Raw genomic sequence first — 10,411 nt, forward strand, 5'->3', positions numbered from 1 at the left:
CAGCAAAAACTCCAACAGACCTGCAGCTGAGGATCCTGACTGTTAGAAGAAAAATTGACAAACAGAAAGGACATCCACACCAAAACCCCATCTGTATGTCACCATCATCAAAGACCAAAGGTAGATAAAACCACAGAGATGAGGAAAAAACAGAGCAGAAAAGCTGAAAATTCTAAAAGTTGGAGTGCCTCTCCCCCTCCAAAGGAATGCAGCTCCTCACTAGCAATGAAACAAAGCTGGACAGAGAATGACTGACGAGTTGAGAGAAGAAGGCTTCAGATGATCAAAATTCTCCAAGCTAAAGGAGGAAGTTCAAACCCATTGCAAAGAAGCTAAAAACCTTGAAAAAAGATTAGACGAATGGCTAACTAGAATAACCAATGTAGAAAAGTCCTTAAATGACCTGATAGAGCTGAAAACCATGACATGAGAACTACGTGACAAATGCACAAGCTTCAGTAACCGATTTGATCAACTGGAAGAAAGGGTGTCAGTGATTGAAGATCAAATGAACGAAATGAAGCGAGAAGAGAAGTTTAGAGAAAAAACAGTAAAAGAAATGAACAAAGCCTGCAAGAAATATGGGACTATGTGAATAGACCAAATCTACATCTGATTGGTGTACCTGAAAGTGACGGGGAGAATGGAACCAAGTTGGAAAACATTCTGCAGGATATTAGCCAGGAGAACTTCCTGAAACTAGCAAGGAAGGCCAACATTCAAATTCAGGAAACACAGAGAACGCCACAGAGATATTCCTCGAGAAGAGCAACTCCAAGACACATAATTGTCAGATTCAACAAAGTTGAAATGAAAGAAAAACTGTTAAGGGCAGCCAGAGAGAAAGGTCGGGTTACCCACAAAGGGAAACCCATCAGAAAACTGCAGATCTCTCGGCAGAAACTCTACAAGCCAGAAGAGAGTGGGGGCCAATATTTAACATTCTTAAAGAAAAGAATTTTCAACCCAGAATTTCATATCCAGCCAAACTAAGTTTCATAAGTGAAGGAGAAATAAAATCCTTTACAGACAATCAAATGCTGAGAGATTTTGTCACCACCAGGCCTGCCCTACAAGAGCTCCTGAAGGAAGCACTAAACATGGAAAGGAACAACTGGTACCAGCCACTGCAAAAACATGCCAAAATGTAAAGACCATCTATGCTAGGAAGAAACTGCATCAACTAACAAGCAAAATAACCAGCTAACATCATAATGATAGGATCAAATTCACACATAACAATATTAACCTTAAATGTAAATGGGCTAAATGTTCCAATTAAAAGACACAGACTAGCAAATTGGATAAAGAATTAAGACCCATCAGTGTGCTATATTCAGGAGACCTATCTCACGTGCAGAGACACACATAAGCTCAAAATAAGAGGATGAAAGAAGATCTACCAAGCAAATGGAAAACAAAAAAAGCAGGGATTGCAATCTAGTCTCTGATAAAACAGACTTTAAACCAACAAAGATCAAAAGAGACAAAGAAGGCCATTACATAATGGTAAAGGGATCAATTCAACAAGAAGAGCTAACTATCCTAAATATATATGCACCCAATACAGGAGTACCCAGATTCATAAAGCAAGTCCTTAGAGACTTACAAAGAGACTTAGACTCCCATACAATAACAATGGGAGACTTTAACACCCCACCGTCAACATTACACCGATCAACAACACAGAAAGTTAACAAGGATATGAAGGAATTGAAATCAGTTCTGCACCAAGCGGACCTAATAGACATCTACAGAACTCTCCACCCCAAATCAACAGAATATACATTCTTCTCAGCATCACATCACACTTACTCCAAGAGTGACCACATAGTTGGAAGTAAAGCACTCCTCAGCAAATGTAAAAGAAAAGAAATTATAACAAATGGTCTCTCAGACCACAGTGCAATCAAACTAGAACTCCGGATTAAGAAACTCACTCAAAACCGCTCAACTACATGGAAACTGAACAACCTGCTCCTGAATGACTACTGGGTACATAACGAAATGAAGGCAGAAATAAAGATGTTCTTTGAAACCAATGAGAACAAAGATACAACATACCAGAATCCCTGGGACACATTTAAAGCAGTGTGTACAGGGAAATTTATAGCACTAAATGCCCACAAGAGAAAGCAGGAAAGATCTAAAATTGACACCCTAACATCACAATTAAAAGAACTAGAGAAGCAAGAGCAAACACATTCAAAAGCCAGCAGAAGGCAAGAAATAACTAAGATCAGAGCAGAACTGAAGGAGAAAGAGACAAAAAAAAAAACCCTTCAAAAAAATCAATGAATCCAGGAGCTGGTTTTTTGAAAAAATCAACAAAATTGACAGACCACTAGCAAAACTAATAAAAAAGAGAAGAGAGAAGAATCAAATAGATGCAATAAAAATTGATAAAGGGGATATCACCACCGACCCCACAGAAATACAAACTACCATCAGAGAATACTATAAACAACTCTACACAAATAAACAAGAAAACTCAGAAGAAATGGATAAATTCCTGGACACATACAGTCTCCCTAGCCTAAACAGGAAGAAGTTGAATGCCTGTATCGACCAATAACAGGTTCTAAAATTGAGACAATAATTAATAGCCTACCAACCAAAAAAAGTCCAGGACCAGACGGATTCACAGCTGAATTCTACCAGAGATACAAGGAGGAGCTGGTACCTTTCCTTTTGAAACTATTCCAATCAATAGAAAAAGAGGGAATCCTCCCTAACTCATTTTATGAGGCCAACATCATCCTGATACCAAAGTCTGGCAGATACACAACAAAAAAAGAGAATTTTAGACCAATATCCCTGATGAACATCAATGTAAGAATCCCCAATAAAATAGTGGCAAACCAAATCCAGCAGCACATCAAAAAGCTTATCGAGCATGATCAAGTGGGCCTCATCCCTGGGATGCAAGGCGGGTTCAACATATGCAAATCAATAAATGTAATCCAGCATATAAACAAAACCAAAGACAAAAACCACATGATTTTCTCAATAGAGGCAGAAAAGGCCTTTGACAAAATTCAACAGCCCTTCATGCTAAAAACTCTCAATAAATTCAGTATTGATGGAACATATCTCAAAATAATAAGAGCTATTTATGACAAACCCACAGTCAATATAATGCTGAATGGTCAAAAACTGGAATCATTCCCTTTGAAAACTGGCACAAGACAGGGATGCCCTCTCTCACTCCTCCTATTCAACATAGTGTTGGAAGTTCTGGCCAGGGTAATCAGGCAGGAGAAATAAATAAATAAAGGGTGTTCAGTTAGGAAAAGAGGAAGTCAAATTGCTCTGTTTGCAGATGACATGATTGTATATTTAGAAAACCCCATTGTCTCAGCCCAAAATCTCCTTAAGCTGATAAGCAACTTCAGCAAAGTCTCAGGATGCAAAATCAATGTGCAAAAATCATTAGCATTCTTATACACCAATTAACACACAAACAGAGAGCCAAATCATGAGTGAACTCCCATTTACAATTGCTTCAAAGAGAATGAAATACCTAGAAATCCAACTTACAAGGGATGTGAAGGACGTCTTCAAGGAGAACTACAAACCACTGCTCAACAAAATAAAAGAGGACACAAACAAATGGAAGAACATTCCATGCTCATGGATAGGAAGAATCAATATCGTGAAAATGGCTATATTGCCCAAGGTAATTTATAGATTCAATACCATCCCCATTAAGCTACCAATGACTTTCTTCACAGAATTGGAAAAAACTACTTTAAAGTTCATATGGAACCTAAAAAGAGACCACATTGCTAAAACAATCCTAAGCCAAAAGAACAAAGCTGGAGGCATCGTGCTACCTGACTTCAAACCATACTACAAGGCTACAGTAGCCAAAACAGCATGGTACTGGTAGCAAAACAGAGATATTGACCAATGGAACAGAACAGAGCCCTCAGAAACAATACCACCACACATCTACAACCGTCTGATCTTTGACAAACCTGACAAAAAAGGAAATGGGAAAAGGATTCCCTATTTAATAAATGGTTAAGAGAAAACTGGCTAGCCATATGTAGAAAGCTGAAACTGGATCCCTTCCTTACACCTTATGCAAATATTACTTCAAGATGGATTAGAGACTTAAATGCTAGACCTAAAACCATAAAAACCCTAGAAGAAAACCTAGGCAATACCATTCAGGACATAGGCATGGGCAAGGACTTCATGACTAAAACACCAAAAGCAATGGCAACAAAAGCCAAAATTGACAAATGGGATCTAATTAAACTAAAGAGCTTCTGCACAACAAAAGAAACTACCATCAGAGTGAACAGGCAACCTACAGAATGGGAGAAATTTTTGCAGTGTACTCATCTGACGAAGGGCTAATATCCAGAACCTACAAAGAACTCAAACACATTTACAAGAAAAAAAACCAAAGACAAAAAACCCCACCAAAAAGTGGGCAAAGGATACGAACAGACACTTCTCAAAAGAAAACATTTATGCAGCCAACAGACACATGAAAAAATGCCCATCCTCACTGGCCATCACAGAAATGCAAATCAAAACCACAATGAGATACCATCTCACACCAGTTAGAATGGCGATCATTAAAAAGTCAGGAAACAACAGGTGCTGGAGAGGATGTGGAGAAATAGGAACACTTTTACACTGTTAGTAGGACTGTAAACTAGTTCAACCATTGTGGAAGACAGTGTGGTGATTCCTCAAGGATCTAGAACTAGAAATACCATTTGACCCAGCCATCCCATTACTGGGTATATACCCAAAGAATTATAAATCATGCTGCTATCAAGACACACACACATGTATGTTTATTGAGGCACTATGCACAATAGCAAAGACTTGGAATCAACCCAAATGTCCATCAGTGACAGACTGGATTGAGAAAATGTGGCACATATACACCATGGAATACTATGCAGCCATAAAAAAGGATGAGTTCATATCCTTTGTAGGGACATGGATACCGCTGGAAACCATCATTCTCCGCAAACTATCACAAGAACAGAAAACCAAACACTGCATATTCTCACTCATGGGTGGGAATTGAACAATGAGAACATCTGGACACAGGAAGGGGAACATCACACACTGGGGCCTGTTGTGGGGTGTGGGGAGGTGGGAGGGATAGCATTAAGATAAATACCTAATGTAAATGAGGAGTTAATGGGTGCAGCATGCCAACATGGCACATACATACATGTGTAACAAACCTGCACATTGTGCACATGTACCCTAGAACTTAAAGTATAAAAATAAATAAATAAATAAATAAATAAAAGTGCATGTAAACCTGGTGAGATCTGAATAAGGTTGATGGATTTCATTGATACCAATTTTCAAGTTGTAATACTGTGCTATATAATTATACAAAATATTACCACATAGTGATGCATAGACTTTTTCTGTCATATTTCTTACAAAGGTATATAAATCTATAATTATCTCAAAATTAAAATATTAAAAAATAAATATACTGTTCATATTCAAGAGCAAAAGAGGTAAATTCTAGCTTAGAGACTAGGCCAAGACTAATGGAGAGAGTCTTATTTACACTACCACTAGAAGTTGAATATGATCTTCGTAAGTGGAGAGTGTGTAGGGCAAAATATTTCAGTAATGAGAAGAGAACAGACCAAAGTCCTGCATTAGCAATAGTTGTTCATTATTTTAATAATTATATATTGAGAATTACTAGATGTCATGCATTTTGTGCAGGATATTGAGAATATAAAGTAAGCAAAACTATATTTCCATGAACATTGTATATTCCTAGAGTGTATATTCATGGAAATTTCATATTGCTAGTTTAATATAATCCTGTATTTTACAAATGTATGTAACATTTTCACTCAAAGTATTATGGAGAACAATCTGGAAGAGAACAATTTTCAAAGATGTGTAATCACGTAGCCAAAGAAACTTTTAATGAATTTAACTTTAATGAAAAAAAAAATGGCATGTAGAATGATAAGTACAATTAAATGTCAGAAGTTTATGTTATTGACACATGTTGCCTAGGCTGGAGTGCAATGGCATGATCTTGGCTCACTGCAACCTCTGCCTCCTGGGTTCAGGAAATTCTCGTGCCTTATCTGCCTGAGTAGTTGAGATTACAGGTGTGTGTCGCCATGTCTGGCTGATTTTTGTATATTTTAGTAGAAATGGGGTTTCACTATGTTGGCCAGGCTGGTCTCAAGCTCCTGGCCTCAAGTGATCCACCTGCCTCAGCTTCCCAAAGTGCTGGGATTACAAGTGTGAGCTACCACATCTGGCTGAATTCCTGGAACTTCAGTGAAAAGACTGACTGCTTTGTAAATCTGCTAACCCAAGTAGAACAGAAACTAATTAAATACCAAGAAGATACTTTTCCAGTTTTCATGCTAAATCAGCCAATACTGAAATTGTTTAGATATACAATTTGAATGAACTCCATGGTCTAAGTTAAATTGTCTATGATAAGCCATCAGTTATCAGTTCTATGCACCTAAATTGGGGAAACAACTGGTATTCAAAAGGACATAAGTCCAATGTCAAGCATGGAGAACCAGGATGGCTGCCTTATCCTTCCTGAGTTTTGCATTCCATGACTTATCATAAAAATGATAAAATGACCCAAATTATATATATATATATATATATATATATATATACATATATTGCTGTGGTAGCTTATAAACTGCTAAAATAGTGTATGACCAATGTTCAGTATGTCAAACCAATATTCCTGGGAAGACAAAGCTTCAGGTACATTCCATAACGTGATAGGCCCGTTAAACATTTATAGAGGGATATCATTCAGTTGTCATTTTCAACACATGTTTTCTGGTTCTATAAAAGATTTTCCATTCAAGGGAGCTGATGTTATAACAGTAGCTTATTATGCCACTGTGTGTTTTCAGCAGGTACAGAAAGCTGTTCATGGTTCACTGAATGAGGACAATCAACCCCTTCATAATCCATAACCCAAAGATTGAATTTTCTGAGAACACCAGAGAAAGACTGCTCCTGCCATCCACATTGCAGCACAACTTCAGGACCTTGAACCTTGGGTTAATAATCTTACAACTCAGAAGCATCCCTCCATACTCTCGAAACTGGACACCCTTGGGAACACTTAAGGTAAAGCTAACCAAGGAAGATTTTCTTCCCAGAAGATGGCATCTTTTTTCCCAAGATCACAGAAGCTTTTCCCAAGATCACAGATCAAGACTTCTCTAGTACCATGAGACTCTTATCTTTGAATTTTTTCTCCTTTCTTATAAACAATAGAAGTAAAAATGGAATCTGTTGTGTGCACTCGTGGGGTATACTTTTATTTGTGAAGGATGCTGCAGCCAGACTTATACATGGATAACAAATACAGTTTCGGTCTGTGTCCCCACCCAAAACTCATGTTGAATTGCAATCCCCAGTGTTGGTGGGGCCTGGTGGGAGGTGATTGGGTCATGGGTGTGGTTTCTAATGGTTTAACATGATCCCTTTAGTACTGTCTTGTGATCGAGTTCTCATGAGGTCTGGTTGTTTAAAAGTGTGTGGCACCTTCCCGTTCACTCTTTCTCCTGCTCTGACATGTGAAGATGTGCCTGCTTTTCCTTCAACTTCTGCCATGATTGTAATTTTCCTGAGGTCTCTCCAGCCATGCTTCCTGTACAACCTGCAGAACTGTGAGTCAATTAAACCACTTTCTTTTATAAAGTACCCAGTCTCAGGTACTTCCTTATAACAATACAAGAAAGGACTAATACAATAAACTTATGCCTTGACAGATGGAAGATGAAGGCCCAATGTAGGTGAGAAATTTTAATGGTATGTATATTGCCCTATAATCAGTCAGAAAGAACATTTATCTACTCCTCTCAACCTACAGTGTGGGTTAAAAAGAACATTGCCAGAAGGTCATCACTCTTCTAGAAGGGTATCATTTGTTAGGTCCTTTTTTCCATAAGTAAAGGAGGCAATGATTAGAAATTCGTTCCTCACCATAGGCTCCATAGAAGATTCTCCTGTAAAAGCTATGATTACACAACAGAATTTAAATTCTCTCACAAAAGTGATGCTAAATAATAGAATTGCCCTAGATTACTTCCTGGTTAAACAGAGGAGTAACCATGCAGCTGCTGGCACTTGTTGCCCATGGAGAAATATATCACATTTGGTATTACAGAGATTAAATAGTAGGGGATTAATGAAGAGACTGCTTAGTCAAAGCAAGTAGACTCTTTATCTAGCTCATTCTTTGATCTACTGATTTTAGTTTGTTTGCTTTATGGAGGCCCTGGGTAAGGAGCATTATCTTGTTATTATCTTCCTGATAGTCATAATAGTAGTCTCCCTGGTGCACTGTGGTCTCTGAAAAGGTTTAAAAGTTTGCATGCAGCTATCTCTAGAATATCAAATGGTCTCGCTTCAACTATAATGACTAGAGTGAAAAAAGATGTGACCATGAGGGCACCATAACCTGTAAATGGCATTCTGAGCCTGGAAACCCAAAATGATGGTAACTGAGAGTGGCACTAAGACCATAAGTTTCGGTCACACTCTCACTTAAGGAGAACTTAACTAAAGGGGGGACATTTTTTAAAGAAAATTATTAGAGGCCATTGTTTTGGACTGAGCTCATGCAGTAGGCCCCAAAAAAACCAGATCAAACCAAAATGGAGTCACTTATGCTAAATGTGACATAATCAAACTAAGACTTTAAGAAAACACATAGATCCTAGAAAAGACCAAGTTTTGTGGTTTTTTTTTAATGGACCTCGTTTAAAAAAATGACCTGAAGTCCTTGTTCTCATCTTACAGAACCCATAGTTCTATTTTCCAGTGGGTTTCAAGAGCAAATAAGTACAGTTACAATGATGATAGTGCCATCAATGACTAAACTTTTGGTCATCCTCTCAAAATTGAGAGGATGACCAAAAGGAGGGAATTATTAAATCAAGTTTAGTCTGAAACTGCCTCTTTACGTATTTTAACTTTGGCCTTAAAGTTTCTCTGTACATCCTCAATCATAGCCTAAATAGAAGTGTAAACAGACTATACTGTACTCTTGTGCCAATCACTGAATTTTGGCCAATCAAATGTTTAAATCGTGTTCAAATAAGACAAACACCAAGCTATAACCAATCCATCAGTTTCTGTACCTCACTTCTGATTTGTGTACATCACTTTCCTTTTTCTGTCCATAAATCTTCTATCACGTGGCTGCACCAGAGTCTCTGAGCCTACTCTGGTGTGGGAGGCTGCCTGAATTGCAAATCACTCTTTGCTCAATTAAACTCTTTAATTGGGCTGAGGTTTTTCTTTTAACATAAGGAAACTTTTTGTATAATTTAAAAATCTTAAAATTATTTTTAATGTTCCTCTGATGTTTGGATCATTTCCAATTACTAGAGGGTTATAATATGGGAATGCATGTTTTAAAAAAATTGTGGAATGTTTTCAGCTATCAAATGCTAACATCTGATAGATTTATTGCTTCCTAGACTTTCACTAAAATTTAAGGTTATAATTCTGTATATAAAATGTGCTAAAGAAGATGTGTTTTTATTGAGGAAAGGAATAATTTTGTCTAATTCAGAAATTATCTGTTTATTCAAATTATGAATTAAGTTATTTTGTAATAAAGTAAAATGACTGGTTATCAAAAAAAGAGAGAATTTAGGACAAAATAGAAAGTCAAAGCAGGTCATAGATGATTTGTGTAAGTCATATGCACATTTATTCTTGTTTCTCTCTGTGTTTATCTTCATATACATTCAGAGAAAATAGGAAATTGAAAAAGTTTAGTTAATAAAACATTCTTTAAGACAAGATAGAAAATTGGAAAAATTCAACTAATTAACATTGGTCATAATCAAAGCTCCTAATATTGATAAAGGTAAAATATGAAGTAATGTAAATAAATATGCTGGTGTTTGAAAATTCCTTGCTTGTATAGGTAAGCACAAAGCCAGATTTACCATGGAAACAAATTTCACATAGATGCTTTCATTGTTTTGGTTCATACTGTATTTGCTATTCTGCATAGATGGTACTAGCACTAAAATGTTTATTGGTTATGTGCTTGAAGTAAACTTCTTAATTGCACAAAATGTATGTGGTGTTGGTAGACTTAAAGATGTTAATTTGTATATCAGGAACAAAATATTCATCTTTTTTTGTATTTTCTTTTTTAGACTCTGGGTAACACTGTAGCCTCTAAGGTAAACTGAGTAGGAGAAAAATTTGGTTTTCTGTTTATTTGCTTTTTGCTTTTAATTTTCATTTACTCTTTGATCTCCTTTGGGTTTTACTTATATATACATATATAAAACCACTTTTTTTTTTTTTTTTTACTTTCTGATGGAAGGCTTGTATTTGGTTCCATTAATTGTCATTTGTTTCCTATGCATTTCCAACAACT

The sequence above is a fragment of the Rhinopithecus roxellana genome, chromosome 3, assembly GCF_007565055.1.
Source record: "Rhinopithecus roxellana isolate Shanxi Qingling chromosome 3, ASM756505v1, whole genome shotgun sequence".
Taxonomy (NCBI): Eukaryota; Metazoa; Chordata; class Mammalia; order Primates; family Cercopithecidae; genus Rhinopithecus; species Rhinopithecus roxellana.